At 40.8% G+C, this 16,241-nt stretch overlaps 1 pseudogene; it reads left to right on the top strand.

The window, feature by feature from the left end:
- Positions 1–684: 684 nt before the first annotated feature.
- On the top strand, positions 685–1,793 carry LOC119868303 (annotated as a pseudogene).
- Positions 1,794–16,241: the final 14,448 nt, after the last annotated feature.

Below are 16,241 nucleotides of genomic sequence, written 5' to 3'. Positions count from 1 at the left end.
GACATGGGACTCGATCCTGGATCTCCCGGATCAGGCCCTGGGCTGAAGGCAGTGCTAAACCACTGAGCCACCTGGGCTGCCCGGCTTGCTAACATTTTGTTGAAGATTTTTGCATCTACCTTTATGATAGATATTGGCCTGTAGTTCTCGTTTTTTTGTGTTGTCTTTATCTGGTTCTTTGGTTACATTTATTCCTAGGTATCTTATGCTTTTGGGTGCAATTGTCAATGGGATTGACTCCTTAATTTCTCTGTCTTCAGTCTCATTGTTAGTGAATAGAAATGCCACTGATTTCTGGGCATTGATTTTGTATCCTGCCACATTGCCGAATTGCTGTAATGAGTTCTAGCAATCTTGGGGTGGAGTCTTTGGGGTTTTCTATGGACTGTATCATGGCATCTGTGAAGAGGGAGAGTTTGACTTCTTCTTTGCCAATTTGAATGCCTTTTATTTCTTTTTGTTGCCTGATTGCTGAGGCTAGGACTTCTAGTACTATGTTGAATAGCAGTGGTGAGAGTGGACATCCCTGTCTTGTTCCTGATCTTAGGGGAAAGGCTCCCAGTGTTTCCCCATTGAGAATGATATTTGCTGTGTGCTTTTCATAGATGGCTTTTAAGATGTTGAGGAATGTTCCCTCTATCCCTACACTCTGAAGAGTTTAGATAAGGAATGTATGCTGTAAGCATGCGTGGGCGCCTTATTGGTAGCGGCTGCTTAACAGCAGTAGTAGCCATGAGGTTTCTTCTGCAAGAAACGTCTCCATGTCAGTCTCTCCTCTTCCGTGTGTCCCGCAGGAATTAAATTTTTTTTAATTTTTTTAAATTTATGATAGTCACAGAGAGAGAGAGAGAGAGGCAGAGACACAGGCAGAGGGAGAAGCAGGCTCCATGCACCGGGAGCCAGACGTGGGATTCGATCCCGGGTCTCCAGGATCACTCCCTGGGCCAAAGACAGGCGCTAAACCACTGCGCCACCCAGGGATCCCATATAAAGCTCAGAAAACATATCTCGAAGGTATGACTCCAGGACCAACCACCATATTTTCTCCAGAAGGTCGCTTGTACCAAGTTGAAGATGCCATGGAAGCCATTGGAAATGCAGGCACCTGCTTGAGAATTCTAGCAAATGATGGTTTTTTGCTTACAGCAGAAAGATGCAACATCCACAGGCTTCTTGAAGAAGCCTTTTTTTCTGAAAAAATTTATAAACTGAATGAGGACATGGCTTGCAGCATGGCGGATATAACTTCTGATGTTAACCTTCTCACAAATGAACTGAGACTCATTGCTCAAAGGTATTTTTTACAGTATCAGGAACCAATTCCTTGTGAGCAGTTGGTCACAGCACTGTGTGATATCAAACAAGCCTATACACAGTTTGGAGGAAAATGTCCCTTTGTTGTTTCATTGCTTTACATCGGCTGGGATAAGCACTGTGACTTTCAGCCCTGTCAGAGTATATGCTCTATCAGAGTATTATGGAGGACGGAGGCCACGTGCATTGGAAACAATAGAGCTGCAGCTGTGTCCAATGTTAAAAGAAGATTACAAAGGAGAAATGACTCTGAAGTCCGCACTTGCTTTAGCTATCAAAATCCTAAACAAGACCATGGATATGAGTGAACTCTCTGATGAAAAAGTGGAAATCGCTTCCCTGATGAGAGAGAACAGGAAGATGGTCATCAGGGTCCTGAAGCAGAAGGAAGTGGAGCAGCCGATCAAGAACCACGAGGAGGAAGAAGCGAAACGGAGTGGAAGAAGAAAGAAAAAGATCAGAAAGAGAAGGAGAAATAGAAGGGGAACCATGGGCTTGGCGGCTCCTGGGCCTTGTGCCTATGCTCAGCTCCCCTCATCTGGTAGACAGACTAGGGCGGGCACCAGCTTGGGGCCCTACCGTCTCTGTCCAGTTGAGTCTTGTAATGACAATCAGTCATCGTGGACATGCACGTCCCTCTCTATGTTGGTAATAAAACTTGGAAAGAAAAAAAAAGGAATGGATGCTGTATTTTTTTTTTTTTTAGAGAGAGCAGAAACTGGGGTGCTTTTATTTCCCCCTGGGCCTGGCAGGCTGAGAGCAGAGTACAGACAAAGGCACACTGGCGCCCGGGCCTGTTATGGCCTGGAGTTTGGCTGCCAGGGTGGTAACTGTGAACAAGTGTGCCAGAGTGTGTAGGGACTGGAGTGATCCTCCTGAGACTGAGAGAAGGGCCCTTGGGGTGTGATGCTGTATTTTGTCAAATGCTTTCTCTGCATCTATTGAGACAATCATACATTCTTTTTTTTTCTCTTGTTGATGTTATCTATCTTGTTGATTGTTTTAGGAGTGTGGAACCATCCTTGCATCCTGGGGATAAATGCCACTTGGTCATGGTGAATAATCTTTTTAATGTACTATTGGTTCCTATTGGCTAGTGTCTTGTTGAGAATTTTTGCATCCAAGTTCACTAGGGAAATTGGTCTATATTTTTCCTTTTTGGTGGGGTCTTTGTCTGGTTTTAGAATCAAGGTGATGCTGGCCTCATAAAACGAGATTGGAAGTATTCCGTCCCTTTCTATCCTCTGAAACAGCTTTAGAAGAATAGGTATAATTTCTTATTGAAACGTTTGATAGACATCCTCTCTGAAGCCATCTGGCCCTGGACTTTTGTGTCTTGGGAGGTTTTTGATGACTGCTTCAATTTCCTCACTGGTTATTGACCTGTTCAGGTTTTCTATTTCTTCCAGTTCTAGTTTTGGTTGTTTGTGGCTTTCCAGAAATGCATCCATTTCTCCTAGATTGCCTAATTTTTTGGCATATAATAAGTTTTTAAAATAATTTGAATTTCCTTGGTATTGGTGGTGTTCTCTCCTCTTTCATTCATGATTTTATTAATTTGAGTCTTTTTTATTTTTAATAAGCCTGGCTAGGGTTTTATCTATCCTATTAACCCTTTCAAAGAACCAACTCCTGGCTTTATTGATCTGTTCTACAGTTCTTCTTGTCTCTATTCCATTGAGTTCTACTCACATCTTTCTTATATGTCTTCTTCTGCTTGGTGTAGGTTTTACTTGCTGTTCTTTCTCCAGTTCCTTTAGGTGCAAGGTTAGCTTGTGTATTTGAGTTTTTTCAAATTTTTGGAGTGAGCCTTCTATTGTGATGTATTTCCCTCTTAGGACTGCTTTTGCTGTATCCCAAAGCTTTTGAACGGTTGTATCTTCATTTTCATTAGTTTCAAGGAATCTTTTTAATTCTTCTCTAATTTCCTGGTTGACCCATTCGACATGTTTGAGTTTCTTCCAAATTTCTTCTTGTAATTGAGTTCTAGTTTCAAAGCTTTGTGGTATGAAAATATGCAGGGGAAAATCCCAATCTTTTGGTATCCATCGAGAAGTGATTTGTGACTCTGTATGTGGTCTATTCTGGAGAAAGTTCCATGTGCACTTGAGAAGAATGTGTATTCAGTTGCATTCATATGGAAAGTTCTGTATATATTTGTAAAATCCATCTGGTCCAGTGTATCATTTAAGGCCCTTGTTTCTTTGGAGATGTTCTGCTTAGAATATCTGTCCTTTGCAGAAAGTGCCGTATTGAAGTCTCCCAGTCTTAGTGTATTATTATCTAAGTATATCTTTACTTTGGTTGTTGATTGATATACTTGGCAGCTCCTACATTGGGGGCATAAATATTCATTATTGTTAGGTCTTCTTGTTGGATAGAGCCTTTAAGTATGATATAGTGTCCCTCTTCATCTCTTACTACAGTCTTTGGGATAAACTTTTTATCTGATATGAGGATTGCTACCCAACTTTCTTTTGAGGACCATTTATTTGAATGGTAAATGGTTTTCCACCCTTTCATGTTCAGGTGGGAGGTGTCCTTAAGTCTAAAATGAGTCTCTTGTAGACAGCAAATAGATGGATCTTGCTTTTTTATCTAGTCCAATACTCTGTGTCTTTTGATGGGATCATTTAGCCCATTCACTTTCAGAGGAACTATTGAAAGATACGAATTTAGTGTCCTCATAATACCTATTCAGTCACTGTTTTTGTAGATTATTTCTTTGGGTGTCCTCTTTCTTTTACAGGGTCCCCCTTAATATTTCTTGCAGAGCTGGTTTGGTGGTCACATATTCTTTCAGTTTCTGCCTATCTTGGAAGCTCTTTATCTCTCCTTCTATTCTGAATGAGAACCTTGCTGGATAAAGTATACTTGGCAGCATGTTCTCATTTGGTACCCTGAAAGTATAATGTCAGCCCTTTCTGGTCTGCCAGGTCTCTGTGGAGAGGTCTGCTGTTAATCTCATATTTCTCTCCCTATAAGTTAAGAATCTCTTGTCTCTTGCTGCTTTAAGGATTTTCTCTTTATCTTTGGAATTTGCAATTTCACTATTAAATGTCGAGATGTTGAATGGTTTTTATCAATTTGGGGGGGGGGGAATCCTTTCTATCTCCTGGATCTGAATGCCTGTTTTCCTTCCCAAGGTAGGGAAGTTCTCAGCTATGATTTGTTCAAATATGCTTTTGGCCCTCTGTCCCTCTCAGCATCTTCTGGAACCCCTGTTACATGTAGATTCTTCCTTCTCAGGCTATCATTTATTTCCCTTAGCCTTTCCTCATGGTCTCTTAATTGTTTTTCTCTTTCTTTTTCAGCTTCCTTCCTTACCATCAGCTTGTCTTCCATGTTACTCACTCTTTCTTCCCTCTCATTAACCTTAGCCGGTAGGACATACAGTTTGGATTGCATCTCATTTAATTTATTTTTATTTTCGGCCTGATTAGATCTCAATTCTGCAGTAACAAAGTCTCTGGAGTCTTTAATGTTTTTTTTTTTTTTCCAGAGCTAGCATTAGCTTTATAATTGTGCTTCTGAATTGGCTTTCTGACATCAAATTGAAATCTATATTCTGTAACTCTGTGGCAAAGAATACTGTTTCTGATATTTTCTTTCGTGATGAATTCTTCCTTCTAGTCATTTTGTTCAGTGTAGAGTGGCTGTATGAATGGGCTGAGTCAAGAATATCAACCGTGACCTAAGTAAATTCCACCCTAGATGATTCTGAGAGACCAGAAAATGAAAAAGAATGTCAGAACAATATAAAACAAAAGTGAAAAAAATACCAAAATAAAGTAGTAAAAAATAAAAAGCTAAAAATCCCAAAGTAGAAGAAAAAAAGAAGAAAACAAAAGAGTGAAAAGAGAAAATAAGGGAAATAAAACTTATAAAGGGGGCAGACTGGGAGAGATGGTGGTATTGAAAAAGTTTTAGTGGAGGGAGAATGTAGTCTACCTGAGGGATCCTAGAGGGTGATAATCTTGGTTCTGGGTGTATTAAATTATGTATGTTAGAAGATGCTCAGTCCCAAAATTATATAAACCAGAAATACTTGTAGAGGGCCCCAACATTGACCACCAAAACAAAACAAGATAGAAGAGGGGGGCAGAATGGGAAGGAAGAGAGAATATAATCTCACAGAATGAACCAGTATGGTATTCCACTTGGTTTTGGGTGTATTCTGGTCATGGTTTAGGAGATATTAACTTCCACCATTGTAGAACAAAATGAGGCAGAGAAAACAAAAACCACAAAACAAAAACCCAAATATCATATATCTCCCAAAATTAAATTGAGTGAGTTGAAGGGAATCCAGAAGTTAAAAATATATCTAAGACATGTAATTGTAGAAATATGAAAGTCAAAAAGGAAGAAACTTAAAACTGAAGAGCTTATAAAATATTGTAGTTAAGGTGGGAAAAGGCACAAAATATTGGAAATATTGGAAATAGTCTGATATAAAAATGAGTTGTAATGGAAAATGAAAAAATAATTTAAAAAAGAAAAAGTGGGGGACCTTCTAGTTCTATATACTATATTCCCTCGAGTTTCCCTTGGTCCAGCACTGCTTGGTCAAGAACTTGCTCTCCTCCTGTTCTTCTAGCAGTTCTTCTGGGGGAGGGGCCTGCTGTGCTGATTCTCAGATGTGTGTGACTGGGGGAGATGCCCCGACCCCTGCCAGGTCCTGGACTCAGTGTGAGCTATTTATGCCTTTGTTGCCTGGCAGCCCTGCCTCTCCCCAGGCATAAGGTGAAACAAGGAGGAAAAACAACAATGGCAGCAGCCAGATTTCCAGATCTGGAGTCAGCTCCCTGCTAGTAACTAACCGCAATCTCCTACTCTGCACTGGCCTAGATGTTGCCGGGCCTGGCGAGGGAGCACTGATTTGCACAGCTTGTGGTGCGCCCAGCGGCAGGAGAGTTCTTGCTGCCCTGTGCCCTCCCCATTTCCGCCTGTCCCGGGGGAATACAGGGTCGCCAGCTTTGTCCGCTTGGGTGCCCAGTGATCCTGGGCTCTGTGCTGCTGGAACTGCGCTCCCAGGGGCCGTGGTTCCCGAAGGCAACAGGGTGCAGACACCTCCATTCAGAGCTGGCCTGTGTAACCAACTGGCTTGTCCCAAATGCCCTGAAGGCTGTGGCACTCCAGTCCTTTCCTCAGATCTGTCCGCAGTTTGTGGTGCACTTTACCTGGGGCATGCTTCCTCTAATAGTGACTCTGGGAATCTGGAGGCTTCACCGCCACTCCTGAGATTCTGCCAGATTTCCCTGCTAAGCACTTTTCCATCTAGGAAAAATCTGGTGTCGATTTTTCTTTTAAAGATTTATTTATTTATTTATTCATGATAGACCGACAGACAGACAGAGAGAGGCAGGGACACAGGCAGAGGGAGAAGCAGGCTCCATGCCGGGAGCCCGATGCGGGACTTGATCCCGGGACCCCAGGATTGCGCCCTGGGCCAAAGGCAGGCGCCAAACCGCTGAGCCACCCAGGGATCCCGTGGTGTCGATTTTTAACGTTCCCGCTTCTCCAGGGCTGGGCTTTCCTGTCCTGGAGGCTTTTGATGCTCCACTTTAGCCTGGCTCCTCGCGGTGCCCCTCCCAGACTTTATTCTTAGTTAGTTATTTCCATCTTCCTACCTTGCTAGAAGTGAAAACTTTTCTCTTTGTAGCATTCGGACTGTTCTCTCTTTAAAAAGCTGGTGGGACCATGACTTGAGGACCCCTACTCTTCCACCATCTTGCCCTGCCCCACTTCCATGTACTTTTTAATTTCTTCTTTGATTTCCTGGTTCACCCATTTATTGTTTAGTAGCATGTTACTTAACCTCCATGTATTCAAGCCCTTTAAGATTTGTGTGTGTGTGTGTGTGTGTGTGTGTGTGTGTGTGTGTGTGTGGTTGACTTTCTTGTATCCTAGATTTGTGGTCAGAAAAGATGCAGAAAAGATTTGTGGTATGACTTAGACTTTTTGAATTTGTTGAGGCTTGTTTTGTTGCCTAATACGTGGTCTATTCTGGAGAATGTTCCATGTGCACTTGAAAAGAATGTGTATTCTGTTTTAGAATGGAATGTTCTGAATATGTTTGTTAAATCCATCTATTCCAGTGTGTCATTCAAAACTGTTTCCCCTTGCTGATTTTCTGTCTGGATAATCTGTCCATTGATATAAATAAGGTGTTAAGTCCCGTACTATTATTGTATTAACTATCTCTTGCTTCCTTTCTGTTATTAACTATTTTATGTTGAATGCATTAATATTTATAGTTGTTATATCTTCTTGTTGGATTGTTCCTTCTAATATATAGTGTCCTTCTTTGTCTCTCCTTTTTTTTTTTTTCTTCTTTGTCTCTCCTTAGTCTTTGTTTTAAAATCTATTTTGTCATGGGGTGCATGAGTGGCTTAGTCTGTTAAGTGTACAACTTTTGATCTCAGCTCAGGTCACAATCTCAGGGTTGTGAGTTCAAGCCCCATGTTTGGCTTCACACTGAGTGTGGAGCTTACTTAAAAAAATCTATTGTGTCCAATATAAGTATTGGTACTCTGGCTTTCTTTTAACATCGATTTGCATGATAAATGTTTCTCCATCCCCTCACTTTCAATCTGCAGGTGTCTTCCTGTCTGAAATGGATTTCTAGTAGGCAGCATAAAGATAGGTCTTGTTTTTAAGGGTTTATTTAAATTTCCAGTTAGCATACAGTGATATATTAGATTCATGTATATCAATGAGTCTTGTTTTTTTTTTATCCACTCTATCACTTTATTTTTTTACTTTTTCAAAAAAAGATTTTATTTATTTATTCATGAGAGACACGAGAGAGAGAGAGAGGCAGAGACACAGGCAGAGGGAGAAGCAGGCTCCGTGCAGGGAGCCCAATGTGGGACTCAATCCCGGGCCCCCAGGATCATGCCCTGGGCTGAAGGAAGCACTAAATCGCTGAGCCACCCGGGATGCCCCATCACTTTATCTATTTAGTCACCTTATGTGCTTTGATTAGAGCATTTAGTCAATTTACATTCAAAGTAATTATTGATAGATATGTATTTATTTCTATTTTGTGACTTGTTTCTTGCTTCTTTCTGTAGATTTTCTTTGATACTTTCTTTTCTTGCTCTTTTTCATGGCTCATTAGGTTTCTTTAGTGATATACTTGGATTCCTTTCTCTTTATTCTTTGCATATCTATTACTAGTTTTTGATTTGTGCTTACCCTAAGATTTGTATATAACATTTTCTGCATATAGCAGTCTATATTAAGTTGAGGATTGCCTATGTTTAAATTTTATTTATTTATTTATTTATTTATTTATTTATTTATTTATTTATTATGATAGTCACAGAGAGAGAGAGAGAGAGAGGCAGAGACACAGGCAGAGGGAGAAGCAGGCTCCATGCACCGGGAGCCTGATGTGGGATTCGATCCCGGGTCTCCAGGATCACGCCCTGGGCCAAAGGCAGGCGCCAAACCGCTGCGTCACCCAGGGATCCCAGAGGATTGCCTATGTTTAAACCCATTCTTTATCCCCCCTCTACATTTTAGGTACATGATACCACATCTTCTATCCTTTTATTTTATGAATCTCTTGACTTTTACAGAAATATTTATTTTTACTGCTTTTGTGTTTTATTTTTCACACTCTCTTTTTTTTAAGCCAGACTCAAAAATTATTTTACTTGTATTTCCCCTCATTGGTTACAAGTCCAGTAAATGCTTATTAAGTTAGTGCATGTTTTATTTTATTTTTTTAATAAATTTATTTTTATTGGTGTTCAGTTTGCCAACATATAGAATAACACCCTGTGCTCATTCCATCAAGTGCCCCCCTCAGTGCCTATCACCCAGTCACCCCCACCCTCTGCCCACCTCGCCTTCCACCACCCCTAGTTTGTTTCCCAGAGTTAGGAGTCTCTCATGTTCTGTCTCCCTTTCTGATATTTCCCACTCATTTTTTCTCCTTTCCCCTTTATTCTCTTTCACTATTTTTTATATTCCCCAAATGAATGAGACCATATAATGTTTGTCCTTCTCTGATTGACTTATTTCACTCAGCATAATACCCTCCAGTTCCATCCACGTCGAAGCAAATGGTGGGTATTTGTCATTTCTAATGGCTGAGTAATATTCCATTGTATACATATACCACAGCTTCTTTATCCACTCATCTTTCGATGGACACCAAGGCTCCTTCCACAGTTTGGCTATTGTGGACATTGCTGCTAGAAACATCGGGGTGCAGGTGTCCCGGCGTTTCACTGCATCAATTTTTCACACTCTCACTTATGATCTTTCCTTTCCACTGAAAGAGTCTCCCTTAATATTTCTTGTGGGCTTGCCTAATGGTCATAAACTCCTTTAGTTTTTGTTTGTCTGAGAAACTCTCTATCTCTGTTTCCATTTTAAATGATAGCGTTGCTGGATAGAGTATTATTGGCTGCAAATTTTTCTCATTCAGCACTTTGACTATATCATGCTTTTCCTTTATGGCTTACCAAGTTTCTGCTGAAAAATATGCCCATTGCTGTATGAGGTTTCCCTTGTATGAAACTATCTTCTTTTCTCATGCTGCTTTTAAAACATTTTCTTTATCGCTACTTTTTGCCATTTTATTACTATATATCTTGGTGTGGACCTCCTTGGGTTGAATTTTTGTGGGGAACTGTGCCTCTTGGATGTAGATATCTATTTCCTTCTCCAGATTTAGGGATGTTTTAATCTATTATTTCATTAAATAAATTTTCTGGCCCCTTTTCTCTTTCTCCTTCTTCTGAGATCCCTATAGTGTGAATGTTATTATGCTTGATGGAGTCACTGAGTTTCCTGAAAGTATTCTCAATTCGCAAATTTTCTTTTTTTAAGATTTTACTTATTTATTTGAGAGAGAGAGACAGAGATAGTGAGAGAGAGCACTAAAGGGAAGGCGAGGGAGAAGCAGGCTCCTCATTGAGCAGGGAGCCCGACATGGGGCTTGATCCTAAGTCCCTGGGATCATGACCTGAACCAAAGGCAGACACTAACCAATTGAACCACCCAGGTGCCCCCAGTTTGCATAATTTTATTTCTTCTCTTTTCCCCAGCTTGTTTACTTTCCACTACTCTGTCTTCCAGATTATTAATTCATTCCTCTACTTCATTTAGTCTGCTATTTACTCCATCAGGTGTGTTTTTAATTTCATTTATTGTGTTTTTCATCTGTGATTTGTTCTTTTTTATCTCTGTGTTTAAGGTCTCACTGGTGTCCTCCACTCTTCTCAAGTCCAGTGAGTATCTTTATGATCATTACTTTAAATCCTCTATCAGGCATATTACTTATATCCATTTTTCTTATGTCTCTTGCTGTAGCTTGGTCCTGTTCTTTCATTTGGGACATATTTCTCTGTTTCTTCATTTTGTCTGGCTTTCTGTGTCTGTTTCTGTGTGTTAGGAAAATCAGCTACTTCTCTTGCTCTCAATGATAATAGTCTCATGTAGAAAAGGTCCTATACTGCCCCAAAGTGCAGTGTCCCTTGTTCCCCAGGATTTGGCACTTCTGGGAGTGTCTGCTATTTGTGTTGTGTATGCTCTGCTGTTGAGTCTTGGCCTCTTTATCCTTTAGTCCAGTTTTCTGCAGAGGTTCTTTTTGCTTATTGTGGACAGTGTTTGGTCCCCAGCAAAGGTGGAGTGCATTTTAACAAGGTATATATGGTGGTGTGTTTGCAAAATGAGACCTGCCGCCACTGCTGCATCCTTGGCATTCTTTTTTTAAAAAATTTATTTATTTATTCAGACACACACACACACACACACACACACAGAGCGAGAGAGAGAGAGAGAGAGAGAGGCAGAGACACAGGCAGAGGGAGAAGCAGGATCCATGCAGGGAGCCCAACGTGGGACTCAATCCTGGGTCCCCAGGATCACACCCTGGGCCGAAGACAGCACTAAACCCCTGAGCCACCAGGGCTGCCCCATCCTTGGCATTCTTAATCAAAGACAGCTTAGCGGGCCCATCTTTAATAGTGGAGGGAGACTCAACTTGAAGACCTCTCAGTTATTACTGCTATCTCACTTCTCCCCAACTCCATACAAACATTGACCGGACCCACTTAATACTTTTGGCCTGGGGGAGGACCTAGGGCATTTCCCTTCATTCCCTGCCCTTAGTATGGAATTGTATAGCCAAAGCTCCCCTATAGGTGCATGGATAATAGCAGGGAAATGACAAAAAACTATATCACCCAGCTTACAACAAAGCCCATCCCTGAGGCCCATGCCGGTCACACCTCAGCTTCTGGCCTGCTACCACGGTGCAGGTGCCACCCAGAAACTCATGTCTAGCCCAGTGTTCCAATAGGCTAAAGAAGTTCTGTCCTTCCAAATAGCCACTTCGGGTTTCTATATCAGGATCTGCCTCTTCCCCAAGTCAATGACCTCAGAAATGTCTTCTCTCTAGGAGAAAGCATGCCCACACATCGAGTGCCAAAATGGAGCATGATAACTAACCATTATTCACACCCACAAGAATATCCATTTGGTAGAAGTTCTTACATTTCTTTCCTCTCTCTCCCTCCTTTGTCCCTCTCCTCATTATCACCTCTCTCCTCAGTAACTACTTTGTTTCTCACCTTCCACCCACAAGCACAGCATCATTTCTACTTGTGCTTTCTGGTAGTCTTTCCAAAGCTGGGGTGGCAAAGCTTTCCCTAGTATCTTTTCCTTCCCTCAATGGACAGCCCAGATCAAATGGTTGGTTTCCACCCCTTCTTCCAGGGTCACATCTATGCCTTGTACAGATGATATTCCCAGTCATTTGCTCAAAAGCACGGGCTAACCTCTGCTCAGGCCAAATCCAGGCAAAGTGCTGGAGTCTCTGAGGAATTGAGTCATAGTTCTTGCCTTCCGATGATCCACAGTTAGTTGAGATGAGAGCACACACACAGGTGATGAAAATGCAGTATTGCCAGTGTCATGTAAAGTAAATACAGAGGCACCTATCACACACTGGGATTGAGGAGGAAGACCAAGGAAAGTTTGCAGGAAGACATGGAAGTCTGACTTGAGACCTAAAGAAGGAATTAGAGTTAACCAAAGGAAAAGGAATGGCATTCCAGACAAAGGAAACCGCATATTCAAAGTCTAGGAAGAAAATAAAAGCATGACATATTCCGGTAACTGCAAGAGGTTGAATGTGGCCAGAGCAAAGAATGTAAGGGAATGTAGTGGTGGAGGATAAGGTACATAGGTAGGGGTGGGTGTGTTGTGGAAAGCCTGGTATGTCATTCCAGGAATCTGAGATTTTTATCCTGAAGGCCTGAGAGAGCCATTTAAGAACCAATTTCATGGACCTTTAACTTTGGTCCCCAGGCAGAGAGGGTGAGTGGTCCAACTAGGCCTGTGCCCTTGAGAGTTGCATATCCAGCTGACTTGGCAGAATGGCCTAGCGATAAAACACCTGGGCTCTGGAGCCAGATTGCCTGGGTTGGAAATCCTGTTCTGCCACTTGATACAAGTGACCTTGGACAAGTTCCTAGACCTCTCTTGGCCTCAGTTTCTTTATCTATAAAATGCAGATAATCATAGTACCAATCTTGGAGTACAGTTATGAGGATTAAATAAAATAATATATATGAAGTATCAGGCACCTACAAAGTACTTGATACACAGTAGCTATTATGTTTTATTTCTTTCATACATAAAGCTCTTACTATATGCCAGGCACTGTTCTAAGTAACTAAATATTAACTCATTTAACACTCACAACAACTCTATGATGTCTGGGTATAAGGAGCTACATAATCCTCTTAAATAACACTGATAAGGCCAGCAATCAACCCAAACCTGAACAGAGTTCTCATAAGCATGAAAGGTCAGGGGCAGTATGACACTCCCTTTGAAACATAAGTTTCTGGCTGGACTGATGTGATTGATACCTATGTGTGTGTGTGTGTGTGTGTGTGTGTGCGTATGTTCAGAGGAATGAGAGATTGTACCTGTACCAGGTCAATCCCCACCAGCTGCAGAGCCAGTTTGGCCTGTGGGTAGAAAAATGGCTATGGAAGGGTCTTGTATGAAGACTTTTGAATTTCAGGAAGAGAACCCTGTCCATATAATCTAGGTAGGCCTGGCCCGAATGAGGCTAAATGCTTACCCCTAGCCCTGTCCTCAGCTAATGCAGTTCTGCTTAGAAGGCCTGGCCTGGGAGCTGTCTGGACCAGTATCCCATTTCAGCCTGGAGATCATAGCCCTCTTAATTCCTTCCTTTCCACAGCCTCCAGCTGGTTAGAGGACCAGGCTCCCTCCCTTCTCTCTCCCAAACAGGCCCTCGTCTTTCCTTACAGGGCAGGTGTCTGAAGACAAAGACATTTCCAGGAACCTACAAGGGGCATACAGAGCAGCACCCTACATATGCCCTGTCACCTCTGTTGATGGGGCTGAACGTGTGTGTGATTCATCCCTGGGGGAAGACTATAGGGTGGTCAATGGCTGCAACCAGTCTTGGGTCTCCAGCACTCCTTCAGCCCCACAAGCTCCTGGATAAGAAGTTCATATAGTACTCACATTTTGAAGGGCGACAAATGCCTGCATGCCTCTGCCCTTGCCCTATGACTGTGTGCCAATCACATACCCTGATTGCAGCAGAGGTTGTGTCACCAAGACACACTACAACCCAGAGTTGCATGAATAAGTAAATGAGAAAGGGAAATGATGTGTGTTAGAGACTCCTGTGTGTTTGTGCAGGCCCTGTGTGTCTTGTGCCTGGGATTGTTCTTCTGTGCCACTGTGTGCACATATGCCTGTGTACCCTGCATCTCCATGCATCAGCATAGTCAGTATATCCTAACACAGAATATTTTGAGGGCCATTCTACTAGAGCCATTAACATACTATACCCAGATTTACGAAACAAAATCACCATGAATTTATGACCAGATAATGAACTTCTCCAACATCCCTGAGTCTCCCTTTACCTGTGAATTCCTCTATCAATCCCCATCAGAGCCAGGGTCATCATTGGAGTAAGGTGAAGTGGTCTGAGGTGAGGATGTCCTTTTCTTTAAAAAAAATAATAAACCATTGATCTGTATTTATTTCTTATTTCTTTACTGCAAGGCCAAGACTTTTATTTGATTTTACACAACATCTTTTTGGTACAAAACATGCCTCCATGATACATCTTCTGTCATTTTTAGTTTTGATCACTTTTCTTTTTTTCCCAGTTTTATTGAGAAAAATCGACATATATCACTGTATGCCTTTAAGATGTACAGCATGATAATTTGATTGACATATATTGTGAAGTGATTACCACAAATGGTCCAGTTAACATGCATCATCTCATATAGATACAATAAAAATAAGAGAAAAAAGAAAAAAATTTTTTTCCTTGTAATAAGAACTCTTAGGATTAACTCTCTTAACAACTTTCCTGTATATCATAGGGCAGTGTTAGCTATGGCCAACATATTACAAGTTCATACAGTGCAACCTTCTTATATCTGGACATTTGTACATTTTGACCACATTCTTCTACTTGCCCCTCCCCTACCCCCATCTCTGGTTACTGCTAGTCTAATTGCAAGTCTGATCTCTTTTTTATGAGGTTTTTATTTTATTTTTTTTTTAGATTTTCTATATAAATGAGATCCTACGATATTTGTCTTTCTTTGTCTGATGTACTTCACTTAGCATAATGCCTTCAAGGTCCATTCGTATTGTCACAGATGATAGGATTTTTTCATTTTTTTGTGGCTGAATGATGTTCTATTGCAGCTATATATACCATGCCTTCTTTATCCATTCATCTGTTGATGGACACTTAGGTTGTTTCTATGTCTTGGCTGTTGTAAGTAAAGCTGCTATGAGCATGGAGGTGCAGATACTTTTTTGAGTTAGTGTTTTTATTTCCTTTAGATATGTTCCCAGAAGTGGAATTGATGGATGATATGGTAGTTCTATTTTTAATTGTATTTATTGTAAAATAGTATGGACGAACTTCCATACTATTTTCCATAGTGACTGCACCAATAGTGCACAATGGTTCCCTTTGCTTAATATCTATGCCAGCATTTGTTATCTCTTGCCTTTTGGTGATGGCCATTCTAACAAGCATGAGGTGGTATGTCACTGTGGTTTTAATTTGCATTTCCCTAATGACTAGTGATGTTGAGCATTGTTTCATGTACCTGTTAGCCTTTTTTAATGTCTTCTTTGAAAAATTGTCTGTTCACATCCATTACCCATTGTTTAGTTGTTTTTTTTTAGCTATTGAGTTGAATGAGTTCTTTTTTAGTTCAATTTAATTTTTAAAATTTTAATTCCAGTATAGTTAACATACAGTGTCATATTATTTTCAGGTGTACCATATAGTGATTCAACAATTCTATACATTACTCAGTGCTCTGTATTAGTTTATATATTTTGGATATTCACCCCTTATCAGATATATGGTTTGCAAATATTGTTTTTCCATTCCATTCAAATGTCATTTTACTTTTTTGATGGTTTCTTGCTGTGCAGAAACTTTTTAGTTTGATGTAGTCCCACATGTTTATTTTTTATTTTGTTTCTTGTGCTTTAGGTGTCATATCCAAAAAATCATCACCAAGACCCATGTCAAGGAGCCTTAAGTTTTCTTCTAGGACTTTCATGGTTTCAGATCTTACATTTACTTCTTTAATCCACTTCAAGTTACTTTTCGTGAGTGGTGTAAGATAAAGGTCCAGTTTCATTTTTTAAATATATGAATATCTAATTATTCTAGCACCATTTATTGAAAAGATTTTCTTTTCTCCATTGAGTATTTTTGGTTCTTGTCAGATATTAGTTGGCTGTGCATGCTTAGGTTGATTTCTGGGATCTTGATTCTGTTCTATTGGTCCATTTGTTTGTTTTTATGCCATACCACACTATTTTGATGACTACAGCTTTAAATCAGGAAATGGCAATGCCTCTAGCTT

The sequence above is a fragment of the Canis lupus genome, chromosome X (genome assembly GCF_011100685.1).
Source record: "Canis lupus familiaris isolate Mischka breed German Shepherd chromosome X, alternate assembly UU_Cfam_GSD_1.0, whole genome shotgun sequence".
Lineage (NCBI taxonomy): Eukaryota > Metazoa > Chordata > Mammalia > Carnivora > Canidae > Canis > Canis lupus.
The sequence above is the reverse complement of the archived record's forward strand: the minus strand, read 5'-3'. Positions and strand labels throughout refer to the sequence as shown.